At 36.7% G+C, this 21,060-nt stretch overlaps 1 non-coding gene across 1 annotated transcript; it reads right to left on the bottom strand.

Moving 5' to 3' along the window:
- Positions 1-15,466: 15,466 nt before the first annotated feature.
- On the bottom strand, positions 15,467-15,590 carry LOC118204630 (U6atac minor spliceosomal RNA). Its single transcript, XR_004760837.1, has one exon. It is a non-coding gene; the product is annotated as a U6atac minor spliceosomal RNA (small nuclear RNA).
- Positions 15,591-21,060: the final 5,470 nt, after the last annotated feature.

The raw sequence follows: 21,060 nt of genomic DNA, 5'->3' as shown, positions 1-21,060 counted from the left end.
CTAACTCCTTCCTCTCTCTCGCTTGGCAAAAAGCCACAACTTAAGTACTTGGCGTTCGCCAGACAATTTTGCATAAATAAGTTAACGCTTATAATTCTGGCCGGCAGTAGAAAATAAGAAGTGAGAGTAAAGATTTAAAATAAAATAAACGTAAGTAAAACTTAAGATCCTTACATACTTCCCGCCAGAGTTAATTAGTTTGAAACTGAGGTCTAAAACGACCTTGTTGAAAACTTTTTAGCTCTAGAATCTAACGCGAGGCCAATCTTTTACAAACATTTCTCACTAGAAACTAGAAATTTAAAAAAAAAAAAGAAATTTGTTTTTACAATAGCAGCTCCCAGGACACGCAATTTTTCATCTGTACTGCATCTAAACAGGAGCTTTTATTCAAATCTGGTTCCTTCCAGAGATCTGGAAGGAAAACTAGTTTAATGAAATGTTACACAATGAAATGGCAAGTAACATGCATATTTATATTTCTCTTAACATTCTTATTTCATTCATGACTATTTTAATTATCTCTCCCTGTGCTCTCTGACATGTGTTGTAAAAGAACACTAAACACGAATGTGTTTATGTATACGTGTTCAACACTTCCTCCTACAATCAAAACACTAACGTGTTAAAATTCAACATACCAAGACCTCGTAACACACCCTAACTTCAACTCTAAACCCTGAGGTACTATTCTGAAAGTGGCTAACTCTGAAGTGTAGCGTCAGAGAGCCTAACTACATTCATTCGACCTTTAACACATATTCACCATGATTTGGTCTTTTTACAGTCACACGAATAAAAAAAAATTTAACATACTTTCACTTTTACCATATCACGGTATTTCTTAACATTTAAAATAACAGTTCACATTGTATATAAGAACATATTAACATGCCGTTAATTTTACGCATTTTAAAACATACATTAGTAGAACATTGTTAACTTCTATTCTTTTCCAAGCAAGTGCCAATTCTTCTACATTGAAATACTACACATTGAAATACTACATTTCAAAAGTCTTTCAGACTGAAACTTCTTTCTTGCCAGAATGTTTTAAATAAAATTTATACAATAACTTTTACAATATTCAAGTATTTACACATTCCTATTATACATCAACTTTAGTTTTACTCGCGAGTAATTGAAAAACATAATACCAAAATCAGTAACAACTCATTTCTCGCCTTTTTGGCGATAAAGGTAGACCTCACATGAGGTAAAACTTCTTGAAATCTGCCACTTGCAGTAAGAATGAAAGATTAACTTAAGTTTGCAAAGTAACATAAAATTTTACTTATCTTTGTGATATTCGGACATTCTTTTCTCAGCCCAGTCCTGGAAGGTAGCGAAGATTCTAGTTTGATTTATCCTCCTTCTTGTGCGGGCTCGCCCTTCAGTGCCTTCCTCTAGAAGCTATCTTTTTCCTCCATTTCGGTCACCCTTGAATACCTTCTTTTTCGTCTCTGCCTGTGGTCTTGGCCGTTTGATGGCAGCTGGTCTTGGCGGAACCGGGACACTTCTCTCTCGTTCCTGCTTGGACCTCGTTGCTGGCCGTTCAAATTTTCCTTGTATCTTTTCCTCCGCCGCTAGTGGCCCTTCCGCAGTTCGGCGACATTTGCTGCGGAGAGTCCTGTCCGATGAGTAGATCTTCCGTTTGGGAGCCGGGTTATAGTTGCCGTTATTTCTCCTGGCTTTCTTTGCATTCGTCGTACTTCTCCCTTCTTCATTCTGGGGGTGGTCGTGAGCTCTCTTTTCTGGACGGTGGAACGGCTTCTTTTTCTTGTTACCTTCATATTTTTAACGGGGAAACTTTCTTTTCAATTGCTCCTGCCTCCTAATGGCTTGCCCTTGTACTTGTCGTTGTTCCACCTCTAGAGCTTGTGCCTGCCGTGCCGGATCCTGCAAAAGATCTTTGAATATTTGCATTTTATTACGATCATAATATGGTTTTATTTGATCAATGTTTGCGAAGCATGTTTCACCATTCCTGGTTTTTAACACCACTACAGCGTGAGTTATTTTTTCTATGACATATGGTCCTTCATATCGTGGAAAAAATTTGGCGGTTTTATCTTCTGGTGCTGAAGAAAGTGAATGCTTAATTCTTAATACTTCATCTCCTACTTTATAAGTTACTCCCCGTCGTTTCAAATCGTAATAAAGTTTTTGTTTTCTCTGTGCTACTTCAGTATTCTTTTTTGCTTCTTTAATTAATTTTTCTATATCACCCATTTTAAATTCTGGGGCTCTTTGTTGCACATAAAATAATTTATCTAACGGCGTTATAATCTTTCTGCCTAAAAATAACTCAGCAGGAGTTTTGCCCGTTGTATCATGTTTTGCGGTCCTAAGGGCGAAAGCAAATTCATTGACATAGTTATCCCAGCTTTTATGAAAATTTTTAACATAACTACAGATAATTTTCACTATATTTCTATTGACCCGTTCCGCTATATTTGATTGCGGCCGATACGGGACCATTTTTAAATGACGTATGCCCAGTTTTTGGCACATGTCTTCAAATATATTACAAATTGAGGACCATTATCCGATGTAACTTTTAGGGGCGCCCCGTATTTTAAAATATATTTATTTAAAATAGAATCAGTAACTAATTTCGCGGAGGCTCGTTTTAAGGGAACAATTTCGGTCCACTTACTAAAATGATCAACCATAACAAGGAGATAGCGACTTTTATTTAACCCCTTGAGGACCAGGGCGCCTGAAATAAAACTCAGTCACGGGAACGAACGCTCTGAAACGGAGCGTCACTACCGGCCCGCGCATTTTAAGCAGTTAAGCCTAAGTTTACAAAAAAATTCGTATAAAATCTGCATTTTAATAAAAAGACTCCAAATTTATAAATTATATATATACTATACTTCTATTAAACATGTATTAAAATAAGAAATATAACGTTAATACAAATGAATGAAATATGCAAAAAACTAAAATTATTACTATGCACATGAAAACAAATACTATACACAATAAAACAAAGCTGCAAATATTACAAACACAAAATAAAAAAAAGAGGAAATTAAGAATAATAATATATTCTGAATAAAATCGAAATTTAAAAATTCTGCTGTGTGTGATATAGTTCAAAACAAGGATCCACACAGAGTCCAACATTGCATATTTTGCACTCATAATATGATGTTTGTTTTCGATTTTTTTAGCACATACGACACATCTTCTTCTATTTTTATTTCCTTTCCCATCAATATAAATTTTTGGAAAATGTGTACCAGTTAGACGAAATGTTTGAATGCCCGGTAATTTTGAACAAGTTTTTAAGCTCCTTGGTTTAGCGAATTTTCTATTATTTGATGAATAACTCTGGATCTGAATTCCAAAGCAGATATTTTCTCGCCTTTTACCTTCGAATATATTACATTTGCATTTAGAAGTGCCATATGTAACAAACCAAAAAACAGCTTTTTATACCATTTTACGGTTTTTCTAAATGCTGGATAGTGATGAATAATAGAATCGCCAATGTCAACACCCCCCATATTGTGATTATACTCCACAACGCAGAGTGGCTTCAAAATGTCCTTTCCAGTCTTTCGGTCTTTTTTACCAATTGGCACAATAACGCCGTCATGTATAGTTGATAACATCAGCACTTTTTTCTTTTTGTCATTAAATACAAATAAATTCACTGAATTTTCCGATCACATATCCCTAAACTTCTACGAAACACACACATAAAAAAAAAACGGCGCCAAAACCGAACATAAATATTTTACTCTTACCCGTTGCTAATCCGCTGAATGTACTCCCCCATATTCTCCTAATGAAAAAAACAAAGCAATAAACAAGCCACTTGAACTCACACGTGCCCTTTCAAACAACCGTGTTTCCCAGTTTGTTTATATTAACTAGAAGAAATTCTTTCTTCCATTTCACTATTTGATTAATTCATCTATTTCGAAATCTCGCTCTGTCAAACCTCAAAAGACAAACGCAATTCTACTCCAACATTTCAACTAATAAACGTTCCATAAATTTCCACAATCTATCAAAATATAAACACAGCGAGCAATAAATCCCAGCTCTTTAAAGAGCCGTGATTCTCACTTTGTTTACATCAATAAATATATCAAATACAGAAGCATAGAACAGAAACCAATGCAAGTTCATGAAGGTCAAATACCATATGAGTCGACCGTTGTGAAAACCGTTGCCGTTTTACACCATCTAGTAGCATTTAAAAATTCAAATAAAACTTTCCGATTACGCATACGCGACGGTGGTCTCTCCATATCAATCGGAGCTCTTCGCGTGGAAGCGACGCTGGGCTGATAAGAGTGGAATCGCTGCGTCGCGTCCACGCGACCTTGGTCACGAACGGGTTAACTGACTTTTTGGGAAAGGGCCCAATAAATCGATGCCAATTATTTCATTTGGAAATTCGGATTTAATACTATTTAGAAACCCGGCCGGGCGGAAATTAATATAATTAACTGCTTGACATGTTGGGCAGGACTGGACATACGCCCTTGTTAACTTTTGCAGTTCAGGAAAATAGACTGCCTCGCGTACGCGTTGGATAGTTTTTCGAATACCAGCATGAGAAGCTAAAGGGCTGTCATGCAACTCCTGCAGGATATTTAATCTAAGACTAGCTGGGATAACAGGTCGAAATTCGTTGTTGGATTTTGTAGTTTTTGTATAAAATAATAGACCATCTATTAGTTCGTAATGGGCCGCCCTATTTCTTATCGCCACAATATCTTGGCTAAAATTTTCAGGATCCTTTAAATACTCATAAATGTTTTTAAATTCAGGATCCTTACTCAGTTCTGTTATTACAGTTTCTCGGGAATTTATCGTACATGCTGTGAGCATTGCCACCTTTACAGTATTACCTTCTTCATCTATTTTTATTCTGGATAGGGCATCTGCTACGATATTTTCCTTTCCGGGGGTGTGCTTGATTACCAGATTATACTCTTGTAACTTGAGTGCCCATCTTATTAACCTTGGGGATAAGTTTTTCCATGAGTACAATCCAGTTACCGCCGCATGATCAGAATACACTGTTATTGGCGCCCTTCCAAAATAGACTCGGAACTTTTGCACTGCTAACAGAACTCCAAGTGCCTCTCTGTCAGTCGCGGAATAATTTCTTTGTGTTTGATTTAAAGTTCGACTAAAAAATGCCACGGGCTGCTGATTTTGCGAAAGTACCGCTCCTACCGCATAATCCGAAACATCCGCTGAAATTTCTAAATTCTCATCCTTTTCAGGAAATTTCAACACAGGGGCTTGCGTTAATGCTTGTTTTAATTTTTCGAAAGCACTATTGGCTTCGGCCGTCCACGAGAATCTTGCCTTTTTCCTTTTTAATTTTAACAATGGCTCAGCGATAGCCGCAAAATCTTTTATAAAGGACCTATAATATGAACAAAGTCCTAGAAAAGAAGAGAGCTTCTTCGCCGTGTTTGGCGGCGGAAACTTTTGTACAGTGATTATTTTTGATTCGTCTGTCTCGATTCCTTTCTGAGATATTTTGTAACCTAAATATTTTAATTCAGGGGCTGCAAATTTGCACTTTTCGACATTAACTTTTAGACCGGCCTCATTTAATAAAGAAAACACCTGTCTTAAATCCTGTACATGTTGGTCCAGATTATCACTAGTAATAATGATATCGTCTAAATAGATAAATGTTGACTTTCCAAGAACAGGCCTTAACACAATGTCCATACATCGCTGAAATGTTGCCGGTGCCCCTGAAAGGCCAAACAGCATACGCAGGAATGCATAAGTGCCAGACTTGGTTATAAAAGCAGTCTTAGGCACGTCCTCAGGTCTAACCCCTATTTGAAAATAACCAGTCGTTAAGTCTCAAGTCGTCATATATTTGGTAGACGTTATGTTCCTTAGAATTTCTTCAATAATAGGTAACGGATATACCGGATATTTAGTTATGGAGTTTAATTTACGATAGTCAATCGCGAATCGCCACATTTATGGATGTGTCAATCGATAGTCATTATTTTTCTTACATAAAACCACCGGGCTAGCATAACTACTTGAGATGGGCGTTATGATCTTTTTACGTAGCATATCGCTGATGTGCCATTCTATAATTTTTGCTTTATTCTTATCCTACCGGTATGCTTTGTGGCGAACTGGCACTGAATCTCCGGTGTCAATACTATGGTTAGTAACTTGAGTAAATCCTGGAATATCACTAAATAACGAAGCAAATTCACTTACCACTTGTCGGATTCTTTGTTGCTCTTCATTAGGCAGGTGGTCAAGGTTTAACATCGGCGGCTCCGATTTTTCTTCTCGAACTGGTTTCATCGTCAGCTTAAGGGACGCTTCATTAAAATCCAGCGTTGCTTGTGCCTCTGAAAGAAAATCTATTCCTAAGATAATATGTGCTTGCAGATTCTTTACTATAAAAAACATAACCTTTACTTGTTCGTCCTTGATACGGACGTATAGCGGTAATTTACCTATGCACTTACATCTTTCTCCTTGCGCAGCTAACACTGTCGTATTATCCGAATTATATATGCGATATTTACGAAAATACTTCCGAAAAAAATCTTCTGCCACACAGGAACACTGTGCGCCTGTATCCAGGAGTGCGGTGGCTGGGATATTATTCACCAACACTTCAATCTTCGGAAGAGTCAAATTTTTCACCATTACTGTATTTAACTTGAAGGAAGGCCTTCGGATTTCCGCACCCTCCCGTCAGCAGAAATCCGTTTTAGTTTAAATCATTTTTCATTTCCATGCTTTTCTTCTTTTTCCACTGGCGTTGAGACTTTTTTCCTGGATTGCTATTGAACTGTCGACGTTCGCCGGTTGTTTTTGGATACTCGGGTTTCCTTGCCCACTGATTCGCTTTGCTTCCGTAGCCGTGTTCTTGCCTTTGCTGTGGTCTTGGCGCACCAAATTGGTTTCGTTGCTCATATTGGCGTCTTCTTTCAATGTTCGCCGTTCTTCTGCTTTCAAACTGGATTGCTAGCTCAAATAACTTTTCCAGTGTAGTCGGATTCCTTAATTCAATAAAGTCTTTTACTTGGGGAAGTAACCTCGGCAAAATCACTTGAATTATCTCAGGATCCGGACGGTTTCCATACAAGAGTTTGAAGACGTGAATTTTTCTTAAAATAAAGGTGGAAAGATTTTCGATTTGTTGCTGATATATGCTGAAAAGTTCCGTTTCTAATTTTGCACGATCCCTTACGACAGGGAAGGCTTTTACTAAGGCAGTCTTGAAATTTCCGTATAGGTGGGACTTCCCGCTTGACCCAAGAGACTTCTGCCTATAAATTTGAACCAATTAAGCGCTTGGCCCCTCAAAGCGCTGGTAGCTAAGGTGACTTTTTGGAACTCATGCACGGGATACATCATGAAGTGGTCCTCCAATTTTTCCAAAAAACTGGTTACCGGTGAGTTTCCATTAAATGTTGCTTCTGCTTTCATCGATGCGCGCATGGTCCGGACGATGTAACCAAATCCTTCCAGGGCGGCAGCTGGCATTTCTGGATTCTGAGCCGCTTCTGCAGGCAGCACAGGTTCTTCTTGAAACTCGGCCATGGTTATTCTTCTTCGTCGGGCACCACTATCAGGTTCTGTATTCCTCCTTACTTGCTTTGGGAACATTAAATGACCTGACTCGGAACAGGGAGCTTACTAAAGCTGTGTTCAATAAATGTGGGAAGTAGACAAGATACACAGGAAGGGTATACGAAACCCTTTACTTTCACTCTTTACAATAATTTCCGTACTTCGGAATACAGAGACCAACTACTTGTGGTCTGAACGTAAGAATATAAAAATATTTAACTAAACTCTAACTTAACTTTGGAATAATAAACAAGGGCCTACGTGAAAGATTGGCCGTATATTAACAAGAAGCCGTATGTAGTACAGAGAACTGTTAACACTACAATACATTTAAAATTATCACGAGGATTAAACCTGTGGCCTGGAAGGCAACCAGCAACCGAGTAAAACTGCTAAGGCAAGCGGCCTGCTTCGACTAACTCCTTCCTCTCTCTCTTTTGGCAAAAAGCCACAACTTAAGTACTTGGCGTTCGCCAGACAAATTTGCATAAATAAGTTAAAGCTTTTAATTCTGGCCGGAAGTAGAAAATAAGAAGTGATAGTAAAGATTTAAAATAAAAATAAACGTTAGTAAAACGTAAGATCCTTACAACTATATCTCCTTTCATTTTGGCCGCCACTATAAAATATCACATTCGAAAATATAAAGATAAAATACAGGACAGTTTCCAAATGCTAAATTCTTCTGTCTATGTCGACGACCTATATTTTGGAGCAGGAACGGTTGAAGATGCATATCGGTTATCTGTAGATGCGGTCAACATATTTAAGGATGCTGGGATGAATTTCAGAAAATTAAGAACTAATTCTAAAGCATTAAACGATTTATGGGTCTCAGATGGGATTAAGGAATCAGACAACAAATTAACTAGTGAATCGAATTTCTTAGGCATGATTTGGAATTCCACTGAAGACGATATAAAGTTAAATTTAAAAAATTTAATTTACTTTTCTACTGGAAACGATTTTGCTACAAAAAGGAAACTTTTGCAAAGCATCGCCCAAATATACGATCCATTTGGATTTATTGCACCCTTTGTTATTCGGGCGAAAATTATTATGCAAGAAATCTGGTTTCCGGTTCTGACTAGGATGAGGAAAGATTAAGGAAAGATCCTGCAAAGATTAAGGACAAATTCAACATTTAGCGGGAGAAACTTAATGATTTAACTGAAATATCGATACAGCGAAATTTCTTTGATGACGATCCAATGAATATAAGCCTTCACCTATTTTCGGACGCTAGTCCTAAAGCATATAGGGCCATCGCATATTTCAGATATTGTACGAGTGATTCTAAAATTAAAACTTCCTTTATCATGTCAAAATGCAGGGTTGCACCTTTAAGAGCAATCACTCTTCCTCGTTTTGAGTTAATGGCAGCACTCGTGGCTGCTCGAATGTATAAATATTTGAAAAAATTGTTTGGTGATTTAATTGAGGATGTTTATTTTTGGAGATTCCGAAATCGCCATTACTTGGATTAAAGGTTCGCCAAATAATTGGAAACCATTTATCGCCAATCGTGTTACAGAAATACAGAGTATATGCAACAAAAAATTGTGGAACCACTGCGAAGGAAAACAAAATCCTTCCGATTTACTAACTCGAGGAATTAGTGCTCAGTCACTAGTTAAGAATGATCTGTGGTGGCATGGGCCACACTGGTTACGTTTTCCTACTAAAAACTTTCCAAAACAAAAGAAATTAAAACCAAATTCAGAATCGTTGGAGTTAAGAAAAAGTATTATTTTGACTGCACCTGTAATTAACAATGAATCCCCAATTTTGCATATAGAAAAATTCAGTTCTTTAGGAAAATTACTTCGAATTACTGCCTATGTATTTAGATTTATTGGGAGGCTTCGGAAAAGGTCTACAGGGAATGGACCTTTAAATACTTTTGAGATTAAAGCAGCTGAACATTATTGGGTAAAAATTACGTAACGAGAATCGTATCAAGCGGAAATAATTAAGTTATCAAATAAAAAATCAATTCTCGATTCTTCCATCTACTCCCTTAATCCAAGGCTTGATGAGGAGAGAATTCTTCAGTTGAAAGGTCGCATTCAATTTGCAGACTGTCACGAGAATTTAAAACATCCTATTCTATTACCCTCAAAATGCAAGTTTACCGAGTTGATCATCATGGACTCGCATGAAAGGGTATTCCATGCTGGAGTTAATTCGACACTAACTCAGATCAGAGACAAATATTGGATCATTAAGGGAAGACAGCGTGTTAAGACTATCATCAGCAAATGTGTGATATGCAAACGATATAGTGCTCGTCCTGGGGTACAGGATATCGCTCCACTTCCTCCAGACAGAATCCAAGAGTCGCATCCATTTGCTGTGACCGGGTTGGACTTCGCCGGTCCATTTTTTACGAAAGACAGGCAAGGTAAAGTTTACATGCTGTTGTTAACGTGTGCGGTCACTCGTGCCTTACATATAGAGATAGTAACTGATCTCAGCACTGAAAGTTTTTTGCTAGCTTTCCGAAGATTTTTAGCTCGCCGAGGACTGTGTACCACCGTGTACTCCGATAATGCCAAGACTTTTAAAAGAGCTGATAAAGAACTATAACATATTTTTAAAACTTTGAGTGACGCATCTGTGAAAGAATTATTTTCTGCTAGAGGCATAAATCGAAATTTATTATTGAGAGGGGTCCATGGTAGGGAGGGTTTGGGGAGCGTATGGTACGAACCATAAAATCCAGCTTGCGAAAAATTATTGGTCGATCATCCCTTACTGTGAAAGAGCTTGAAACAGTGCTCATTGAAATCGAGGCAATGATTAATTGTAGACCAATTACCTACGTGTTTACCGATCCCAATGAACCTTCTCCACTAACACCCTCTCATTTTCTGGTTGCTAGACGATTGCTATCTCTGCCTGCTAATAAAATAACATCAAATAATTTGATTGGATCAAGAAATTCAATTATTAAACGATATAAATACCATCAAGATATTTTAAATCATTTTTGGGAGCGTTGGAGATCAGAGTATCTTTTTAATCTGAGATCTGCCAATATTTGTCCTCCACACTCTAACGCATCTCAGTTTAAAATCAACGATATTGTCTTGATTCATGACGACAAACATCCCAGAAATCTCTGGACAATAGGTAAAATTTTGGAATTAATGCCAGGCAGAGATGGTAAAATAAGATCTTGCATAATTAAAACACCTACTGGTACCTTAAAAAGGCCTATACAATTGTTATATAATATGGAACTCAACTAATGTTTGTATTTTGTATTTTTAGGTTTGATTCTCCTGACCTTGCTGATAGGTATCATTTAATGTTTTGTAAAATTTTATGTGCTTATAATTATGTATGCATGTTTGTTATATTTAACCATTTCTCCAGGATTTATTGTCGAAATATTAATTGAATATTCTAGAATATATTATTGAAAGATGAACTCTCCACCGAGTTCAGGTGGGGAGTGTTGTGTAATTTGAAGAAAAAGGCTAGAGGGCGCTGTTGCTCGCTTAGTTGTAAGAGAATAAAGTTTGTTCATGTCGAAGGCGGCGGCCTAAGCATACGCTCTGTATATAGTAATTAAAATATTGTTAAAAATGTAAAAGTGTTAAAATTAGTGAACTCACTGAACCACCATTATCTGATTTTGGAAATGCACAAAATATTATTATACAGTCTTAATCCTTCCAAATGCGTTTTTGGCCAACCAAGAGTATCCTTTCTTGGTCATGAAATTTCCGCTGATGGCGTTCGACCGCTTCCAGAGTTACCGCTATCCGCAATATGCCCGAAACATCTACAGTGAAGGATTTAAAGATTTCTTGCTATGCTCAATTTTTATCGACGTTTCTGACCTCATGCAGCAAACCATACAAGCACTTCTAAATTCTTTTTTGGTTGGAAGCAAGAAAAACGATAAACGTGTTATAACCTGGACCACAGAATCTCGCGAAGCGTTCCAAAAATGTAAAAATTATTTAATTTCGGCAACAAATTTGCAGTATCCTTCCGCATCTAAACAATTATCACTCTACGTTTATAAGGTATTTCTCCCGCTTTCCTAGCGTGCCTTCGTGGTGTAGTGGTTCTGCACGCTGGGCCGGTACGCCAGAGGTACGCAGTTCGATTCCCGGCGAAGGCGGTTGCTAATTTTTCAATCTCTCTTGCTTCCAAAAATCCTAATGTCTCTACAGTGGCGCCCGAACTAAAAGGGGTGTTGGATGAGGATTCTCCACACCCAGGATTTGGCGATTGGGTCCCCTAAAAACCCCAGTCGCCCTTTAAAAAGGGGAGTGTATAAGATTTTTCTCCCGCTTTCGTAGCCTGTGTTCGTGTTGTAGTGGTTCTGAACGCTGGGCCGGTACTCCAGAGGTCTGCGGTTCGATTCCCGGCGAAGGCGTTGCATATTTTTCATCTCTTCTGCTTCCAAAAAATAACCTAATGTCTCTACACGTTGACGCATCAACAACAGGTATAGGAGCAGTTTTACAATAGAAAGATCAAGAATTATGGAGACTTATATTTTTTCTAAAAACCTCTCACCAGCACAAACCAGATGCAGCACTTACGATCGCGAATTATTAGGAATTTATGAAGCTGTCAAATATTTTCGACATATGCTAGAGGGACGCGTTTTCATGATCTTCACAGATCACAAACCCTTAACTTATGCTTTTCAACAGGATAAAACTTCTCCTCGTCAAATGAGACACCTAGACTTCATAGGGCAGTTTTCGACAGCTATCCGTTATATTGAGGGTTCGCAGAATATTGTTGCAGACACCTTGTCTCGTGTTGATGAACTAGCCGTTCCTTCGCCAATAAAGTTTGCTGCCCTTGCGGATGAACAACACCGGGATTCAGAACTACAAACCTTCTTGAAAAGCAAATCTTCCACCAATCTCAACTTGCAGCCTATGCAGCTGTCATCTGGAAAATCACTTTATTGTAATGTTCAGAATTCAAGATTTCGACCTTATGTTCTCTCCGGATTTCGCCATGCCATTTTTAGTCAATTACATCGTCTGTCACATCCTGGCATCAAGGCTTCGAGAAAAACTGATACAGCAACGTTTCGTATGGCCTAGCATGCAGAAGGACATAGCCAACTGGAACGTTCGTGCTTGGAGTGCCAAAGATCTAAAATTTTTCAGACACACCACCAGCCAACTTAAAAATTTTAATTTGCCCTCATCTCGCTTCAATCACGTGCACCTCGACTTGGTCGGGCAGTTATATTTATTAATAATAATATAATACATGAATACAATTAATTACTTTGTATACATTTTTCTTATCTTGGATAAAGCAAATTTATTATTTACTTCATCAAAGTCGACCCTTTCAATTTTTTCTCTTTCCACACTAAAAAATGCTAGATGACTTAGGGGATCTTGTCTCATCGTTGATTGTAAATATGTGAAAATTTATTTTAATTTGCTGAACGAGCGTTCATAGTTAGCATTTGATAATGAAATAGTAAGTAGTATTTGAAGTGCGACTCTTAGGTTTGGAAAAACATTTTCTCTGTAGATCTGTAGTGAAGTTTTAGGTTCCGTTTCTTTTCTACTGCGGAGTAACGCCATGCAGTCACATTCACTGCTCAAAACAATTAAGGGATATTGTGGGTTCGGTATGAAATAACCATATAATCGACAACCTTTTTGAACAAAAGGAAATAGAAGAGATTATAAAGGAAAATTATAACGTTTATAAAGATGGGAATATGCAAATTTTGTCTGTGACGTCGAAAACTATGCGTTTTAGATAAGGAGTAAGGAGCGACCTGCAGTATTCCTTTTGTAATAAGAGATTAAAAACAATTGACATGCGATGAATGCTTCGTAGTAGTGAATATACGATGTCTCAGCAAGATGACTTAGTTGAATGGGTAGCCAGGAAGGCCATCAGTCGTTTACAGGAAAGTCAAACGCAATCCATTGTAGCGGAAGCGTTAGCATTTTCCCAAAATGTTATTTCCAGATTATGGAATCGGATTTTGGAAACTGGATATGTTTGAGAAATTCGGGAGAAGGTCGTGTTATCGTTTTAAAATAAGAAGCGGGAGATATACGTGCATTTCGTTTAAAAAAATAAAAATATATCTCTACTTTGGAGAAATAAAGTGGTCAGGGAGAACGTTTTGGTTGATGTACTGCAAACATTTTATTACACATTTTATCAGACAAACCAAGAAAATAAATAATTAATTATATTACAATAGTTATTAATTTTAAATATATTTTCCAGAAATCGATCTAAATGAAAACTGAAATTTTCCGGAAAATCTTGTTTGGAGACCATTTGGCGCCCCTCTACGAGCAGCGCCCGGGCCCTTGCCCCCCCCTCGCTACGCCACTGGAACGGAGGCCTTTTCAAGTAACTGTCTAGGTACCCTGAGACACCAGTGCAGAGAACACACTGGTTAGCTCAAGAGATTGATGGATATGTTTGTTTATAAGTACTGCGAAGCCTTCCAGTTTGGTAAAATCAGGAATTGTAAATAAAAGATAATAACGGCGAAACCATAATTTCTTAAACTGTTACTCCTATTATATTTATGGTGTTAAAATATAATTTATCAGTATGGAAATTAGTATCATAAATATTTAAGTGCGTTAATGATAATTAACGCACATAAATATTTAATTATAAGTAATGATATTAATTATAAGTAGTATGAGAACAAAAAGTAATACAAAAAAAAAAAAAAAAAAAAAAAAAAAAAAACATTTTCAAGCTAAAAATATACTCGACATACAATGAAAATCCAAATAATGTTTTATAAGATATTTATAAGCTTGAAAATAAGATAGTCCAAAGGAACAATTTGCTCTGAAGGACTATTATTTTCGTTTTAGCATTTTGCGCTGGTTCACTATAAATGTTCTATTCACTTTTCAAATTGTTGCCACCAAATATTATCGCCCTGTATTATATTTAAAGAAATTAAATAATGAAGAATCTGCATAAATGTATGTATGTTTTTCGCAGTGATAAAACAACGGTGTCTACAGTCTGTCTATCATAAGAAAAGCTCTCACCAGTTAGTCTGCAGCTATCTGTTGCCGTAGAAACGAGCCTTGAACCATTTTCCGTAGGGGTGTTTTGAAGACTTACAATAAACTCTTTTTCCCTCAGCCAGCAGTCGCCAAAAAAAAAATAACAATAAAGCAACTCTTGATTCGCCGCTATTTGAAATATACTAGCCCTGTTCCTATAGTGACCGCAACCGGCCAGAGACTGTGGCGGGACCTTCCAGACAGACAGTAGAGCCATCCAATTTTGATTAACATACGTTTCCACCTGAATATGGGCATCTGGAAGCCCAAATTTGCAATTTGGAATTTGTTTTATTATCTATTTCATTATTTTGTAAAATTTTAACGAATTTTTGATTAACAAAGCGATCAATTTAAAAGCGAGCAATGGCAACACTCTACAGGGGGAGAACTTTTTATCTCCAGCCGGCGGAACTGCGTTCCGGAAATTCTAAAGATATGCTCATTTTAAAATTATTTTGCGATATTGCTGTTGAACTGAATTTTATGGTTTAAGTGCGGAGAACATGATATTTAATAAATAAAGGTAACACACAAAACTTTAAAAAAAAGCGCTCCTTTGGACGTAATTTAAAATCTGAAACCTTTATTTCTTTTTAAATTTCTTCAAATTAAGTTATTATTTTAAATTTAAAAACAAATCTTAACTTCAACAAACAAATCTTAATGTTTAGGGAAAATGAAAAGCATTGTGTAAGATTACGTATCAAAAGGCAATGCCAAACAGTAAAGGGGTAATTGCATTGACATTACTCCATCAGAAATTAACGCAATATGGCGATACCTTAGCTACATTGGAGATAAGAAAAACATGGTTAAGTTGCCGCGGAGTAGGCGGCAGTGCCTTAACCTTATATGTGTTTAGGCCCAGAGGCCATTCCGTCCTTGTCAAGGGGAGTGCTAACCTTCTCTCCTTTCATATAACACACTTCACGGACTACAAACTGAGCTTATATTTGATTTTTAAAATGACTTATTAAAAAAGCGGTGGACGAATTTTTATTTTGTGTCTTTATCGACTTAATATGTTTAAAATATTCTTTAGTTTTATTTATTCTATGCTCAACAGTTATTCACTCATATTCTGTCTCTTCCTTTAATAATCAACTTTCCAAATGTAAATACTACGATTTAAGTGTTCTCCCGTAAAGTATCAAAGCCACATATATGAGTTTGATTCCATGTCCAAAGGATAAAAATTTAATGTCCAAATATATAAAATTCATTTTGTAAGGCTCAGTAGCTGTCAATGGTACGTTTGTGTTTCCTAAATCTTCTTCAATTATTCATTTATTACGATTAAATAAGTTATAATATTCAAAACAATGGCGAAGAAGAAAACGAAGCTTTAAACTAAAACCAGCTTAATGAAAAAAATTCGAAATATATTCAGAAGGTTCTTTCAGAAGGTTCTTTAGAGACACTTTCGCAATTCTTTAGAGAAAGCTCTATTCCTGCCCTCAGGAAAGCATAACCATACCTCGCCTCTTTCTGGTCAGTATTACTTAAAGAACAATTTCATTTCAAATCATATTTTTAATATTTTACTCATAATGCACCTCTAGATGGCAGCACAATACAGATGTTTGTTGATAAGCGTGCTTGTCACACCTACTGGTGGGGTTTACCGCCCTATTTCTAAAAGGGACTAAATTACCGCTAAAAAGAATTTACCACCTAATAAATATTTATTTGGTTAAATTTTTTCTTTAAGATAATACTATGGCAAATATTGTTTTTTCGGTAAAATTTCTAGTTTTTTTTGTTCTTTACAGTTTTTTTTTTTTTTTTTAAATATCCATGTAACAGCATGAAATAAAGTATATGTTGTTGATCGTGTAGCTCCACCCCTTGCTCCTCTAAATACCATCCCTTTCGTTCTCTTTTGCAAGGTACAGAGCCTTTGAAGAATAATTATGGCTTAACGTTATATTATGCTTTCTACATCAGTGCTTCAGTATATAAGTTTCACCTTCCCCGATTAAAATGACCAGAAATAACAACAAAAGATAAAATATCAATTTTTAAACAAATTTGGCATTTTTGCTTCCTTTACACCGTAACCTAAAGAGGCATTTTTTTGGAATATTTGCAGTTTTTCCCCAACTGTACAATTCATTTTTATGAAGCTTGAAAGAATATATATCCTCAAGCCTCAAACAGTTTTCAATGAAATCATTCAGTTTTCTCCAATATTTTTAGTTTAGTTATGTTTTTCTTCCTGCTGCAGAAGAAAAGAAGGTGTGGCCTATCTTCTTACACCTATTTTAAAATAATCCTCTCAAAAATTTTGCTAAAGCCAGGAAGTAAACTGATGGGTCTAAACCCATCCGGTTTAGTAATATCCTTGCCCGGTTTGGGCAGTAAGATAATTTTGGCTGTCTTCCATTTTCTAAGAAAATAATTATTGGCAAGGCAAGCATTAAAAATGCTAGTGAGTTTCGAGATGATACTCAGTGGGAGGTTTTTGATTGCAATGTTGGTAATCTGATCAAAGCCAGGTGCTTTCCTATTTTTCAGTCTTCTCATAATTTCTGAGATCTCTTTAGCAGAGGTGTAATCAGTATTATTTTTAATATTTATGCTAGTTAGCCATTCATGAACAAATTTGTTGGTCTCAGTGACGAAATTATGATCGCAAGGGTCGAGATTAGGCGTAAAATACTGTTCAAGATATAACGCCATAATATCTGCTTTGTCTTTATTTGTAAAAGCAATTTTATTGTTGCCAATAAGAGGTTCTTGGTTGGGTTAGTTGAAACTGCTGATCTTCTCGTTCCATTTTTCCGTCCTGTATATACTGATATCATTTTTAATTTCTTTATTAAGTCTGTTTAGTTTCTTTTTAATTCTAGAATCCCATGAAACATTATATCTCTTACGTAAATTATTTCGCTTTTTAAATTTTGTCCCGAATACGCTTGAGGAATGAGGAGTTTCTCTGAGTCGTAATTCCAAAAGATCTCTTTAGTGGCAGTGTTTAAAAGCCTTTTGGATGCATTTGGTAAAATTGTCAGTTGCGTTATGTATGTCATTCTTCGTTTTGAGACAAGTAATAATAGGGGAATGTTTAGTGATGATTTCTTTGAAAACATAGTCCAATTCGTGCTTTTCTTAGTCTTCTTATCACTACTTTTGTTTGTGCCTAAGGTGGCGATTACAGGAATATGGTCAGAACTTAAGTCAATTTTAGTCTCCAGATACATAAAGATGGAGGTCGTGGTCAGAAATATGTCTAGGATATCTCCTCTACATGGGTTGTTTGGAAGATATGTATAGGAGGTGGGTGCGTAGAAATAGACGTGATTATTATTAATGAAGTCGTATAGTTTTTCTCCATTATTATTGGTCTTAGGACAGCCCCATTCAACATTTTTAGAATTTAAATCGTCTTCTAGGATAACTTTCTTGTCTTCGGGAAGAAGTTTTTTAAGAATTTGCTTGTCCAGTATATTTTGTGGAGGGTTGTAAAGTGCTATAACATAAACTATGCCATAGAGTGGTAGATTCACTGAGACAGTAATAGACTCATGGCCGTTATTTGATTCTTTATTAATAAGGCAGGGTGTTCTTTACGTTGATAATAGTTTTAAAAAAGACGTCTAATATAGCAACTTATTCTAACTCCGCCCTCCTACTCCTGATTTGGCTCCCGTTCGTTTCTGGCTCCGCCTCGAAGTGATTTCTTTCTGAAAATACACCTCAACAACTTCTGCAAGAAACCCTGACCGGCAGATGGCTCAATACCTGCGGTTTACTTCATGATTTCTCTGACCATTGAACTCTTAGACAAAGCAAAGAATCTCTAAGGAATCCTTACAGATTCTTTGGACAAAGTGTCTCAAATTTCTCGCATACATGTTCGCGTTTCGAGCACTTCACTAAGAAATTTTCATCACAAGGCCCATTGTGGACAAAATTGATAGAACAGGAAAGTACTGCCTAATGCAGTAGAATGCCTGTATAAAACACATAAGTATCGAAGTATCCAATGATTCTCTTAGCTTTGTGATAGCAAACAGGAGAATTGGTTTAAGGAAAGACAGATTCAGCCTTGACCAGAGTATCAGCAAACTCATTAAAGTTAATTCCATAGTGACTTGGAATCCACTGCAGAGTAACATTGCAACCATTATTTATTAGAGAATTTATCACAAGCTGACAATTTAGAACAGACCCATTGTTTGAAAACATGACTGAAGACACTGCTTTAAGTGGCCTGTAAAAAAATATTTATCATAATGTAAATTGAGAGGTACTTAAAGATACTTTAAAAAAAGTCACCTTTCATTTAACAAATATTAAATAAATTTTAATCATTAAACAGAAATTCATTAAAATCATAAAAACAATTAAAAGTCAATAGCAAATTATTTTATTTACATTTATTAATTAATTGCTGTTATTTGGAGATTATTCAATGATTTCATTTACATTTATTAATTAACTGTTATTATTTGGATATATTGATAACATAAATATCCTCATCAAGATACTTAATACATATCATTTCAATGGATGCTTTAAAATGCCCAGGTTTCTTAATACTATAGAAGAACTTTCTTATTGTTAAGTCAAATAAGTTACCTCTTCCTGAGAGAAGGTTGGTTACATTATTTGATTACGGTAAAGCCCACTAGGACCGTTTACCTAAACAAATGAATGCCTTCATAAGAGACATTCTAAAGGAACTGGTTCAGATATATGTTATACATGGTGAAAGTTCTAAACGATCTTCCATGGAGGTAAGAAAGGACTTATTTCCTACCTCCATGCGATCTTCGGATCAAGCATTTGTACGTGTGTACTTTGCAATCAGGTGCCCGCGCGTGGTGCGCTACCCTAGGATTTTCGATTACATTCAGTTCCTAAGCTGGTGCTAGGTCGATCAAATGCTGGATGTTGAAGAGAATTTCATGGAGATGGAAAATCCATGGGACCCTTAGAGACTGGGATACCGCAGTAGCTAACACGCCTCATCGGGCGAGGGTAATTGCGGAGTAAAAAAGAAATGTCAAAATCGCAACAGAGTCCAACAGTCCAGTGTAACACTTATAGATATTGATACACATATGTTAACAGGAGACAACACAAAAATAAAAGCAATAATAAGTAATTGAGTACATCAGTGCGGAAATGAAATATAATATATTATACATGTGAGACAAGGGTGTGAGACGATTGGTGCAGTTACATATAAAACAATTACATAACAAAGAATTACATATCAAAAAATTTCATATCAATAAGTATTTGAGGTGTCTGAGAACAGCCCGTGGCCTTTTTTTGAAGCCCTGGGTATTATAGTCATAGTCAAGTAGTGGTATGGTTGGATTGGATACCTTGGGAATATTTTTATAGAACCTGAGGGCCAGAGTGGCCATATATTCCTTAAGATACGGTATATTATATTCACGGTGGATTGCCGAGTTTCTTATGAACCACGGACAACCCGCCGCTTGTCTTAATACAACATTCTGCAAGACTTGCAGTTTTTTAACATGAGAATCAAAAGTATACCCCCAGACAGGGCAGGCATAAGTGATGATGGAACGTAACATAGCTTTATAAATGAGTAATTTATTATCAGTAGAGAGAACGCTATTCCGGTCAATTAAGGGCAAGTGTAGCTTTACGAACCCGGAACTTTGCAATGAGCTTTGTAATGTGTGGGGGTCCATGTGAGAGTTTGATCCAATGTAACACCTAAGTATTGGGCCTGCTTGGTCCAGGGGATAGGCGTGTCATACATTTTGATGTGGATATCATAATCAATATTCTTTTTCCTCGTGAAAAGGATGGCATCCGATTTATCCACATTAATGCTGATTTTCCATGCCGATTAGCCAGGACTCCAGTGTGTGGATGTGGTTTTGTAGTTGTTGTATGACTGAGCCGTGAGATGCATTTTGTGATAGAATTGCCGTGTCATCAGCATACATTGCTAGGGTGGTGTGTTGTGCGTGTGGGATATCGTTCGTGTAAATATTGAAGTAAATGGACCCTTGTGGAATCCCAGCCCTGATGGGCCTGGGGGTAGAGATGTTGTTGTTAACACGAAGGAAAAAGTGTCGACCCATAAGGTAAGAATATGTGATGTGTGTGATGTAATCTGGGAAGCCCAGGTTTATGATTTTGTATATGTGGCCCTCCAGCCAGACTCTGTCAAAGGTCTTGGAAACATCAAGAAAAACTGTTCCTGTGATGGACTTGTCCTGGAGACCTTGGGACACCAGTTCAGTTACTCTGTAGAGTTGATGGTTCGTCGAATGCAGTTTTCTGAAGCCATGCTGCTCGCTAATAAGCAGACTTTTGTCATCCAAGTGTTGAAGTAAGCGTTGTTGTATGAAGAATTCAGCCAATTTGCTTGTTGAAGATAGCAGACTGATCGGCCTGT

The sequence above is a fragment of the Stegodyphus dumicola genome, chromosome 10, assembly GCF_044657685.1.
Source record: "Stegodyphus dumicola isolate Sdum_Otavi_A_Nest chromosome 10, ASM4465768v1".
Taxonomy (NCBI): domain Eukaryota; kingdom Metazoa; phylum Arthropoda; class Arachnida; order Araneae; family Eresidae; genus Stegodyphus; species Stegodyphus dumicola.
Note: the sequence above shows the minus strand (reverse complement) of the source record. Positions and strands in the feature narration are given on the sequence as shown.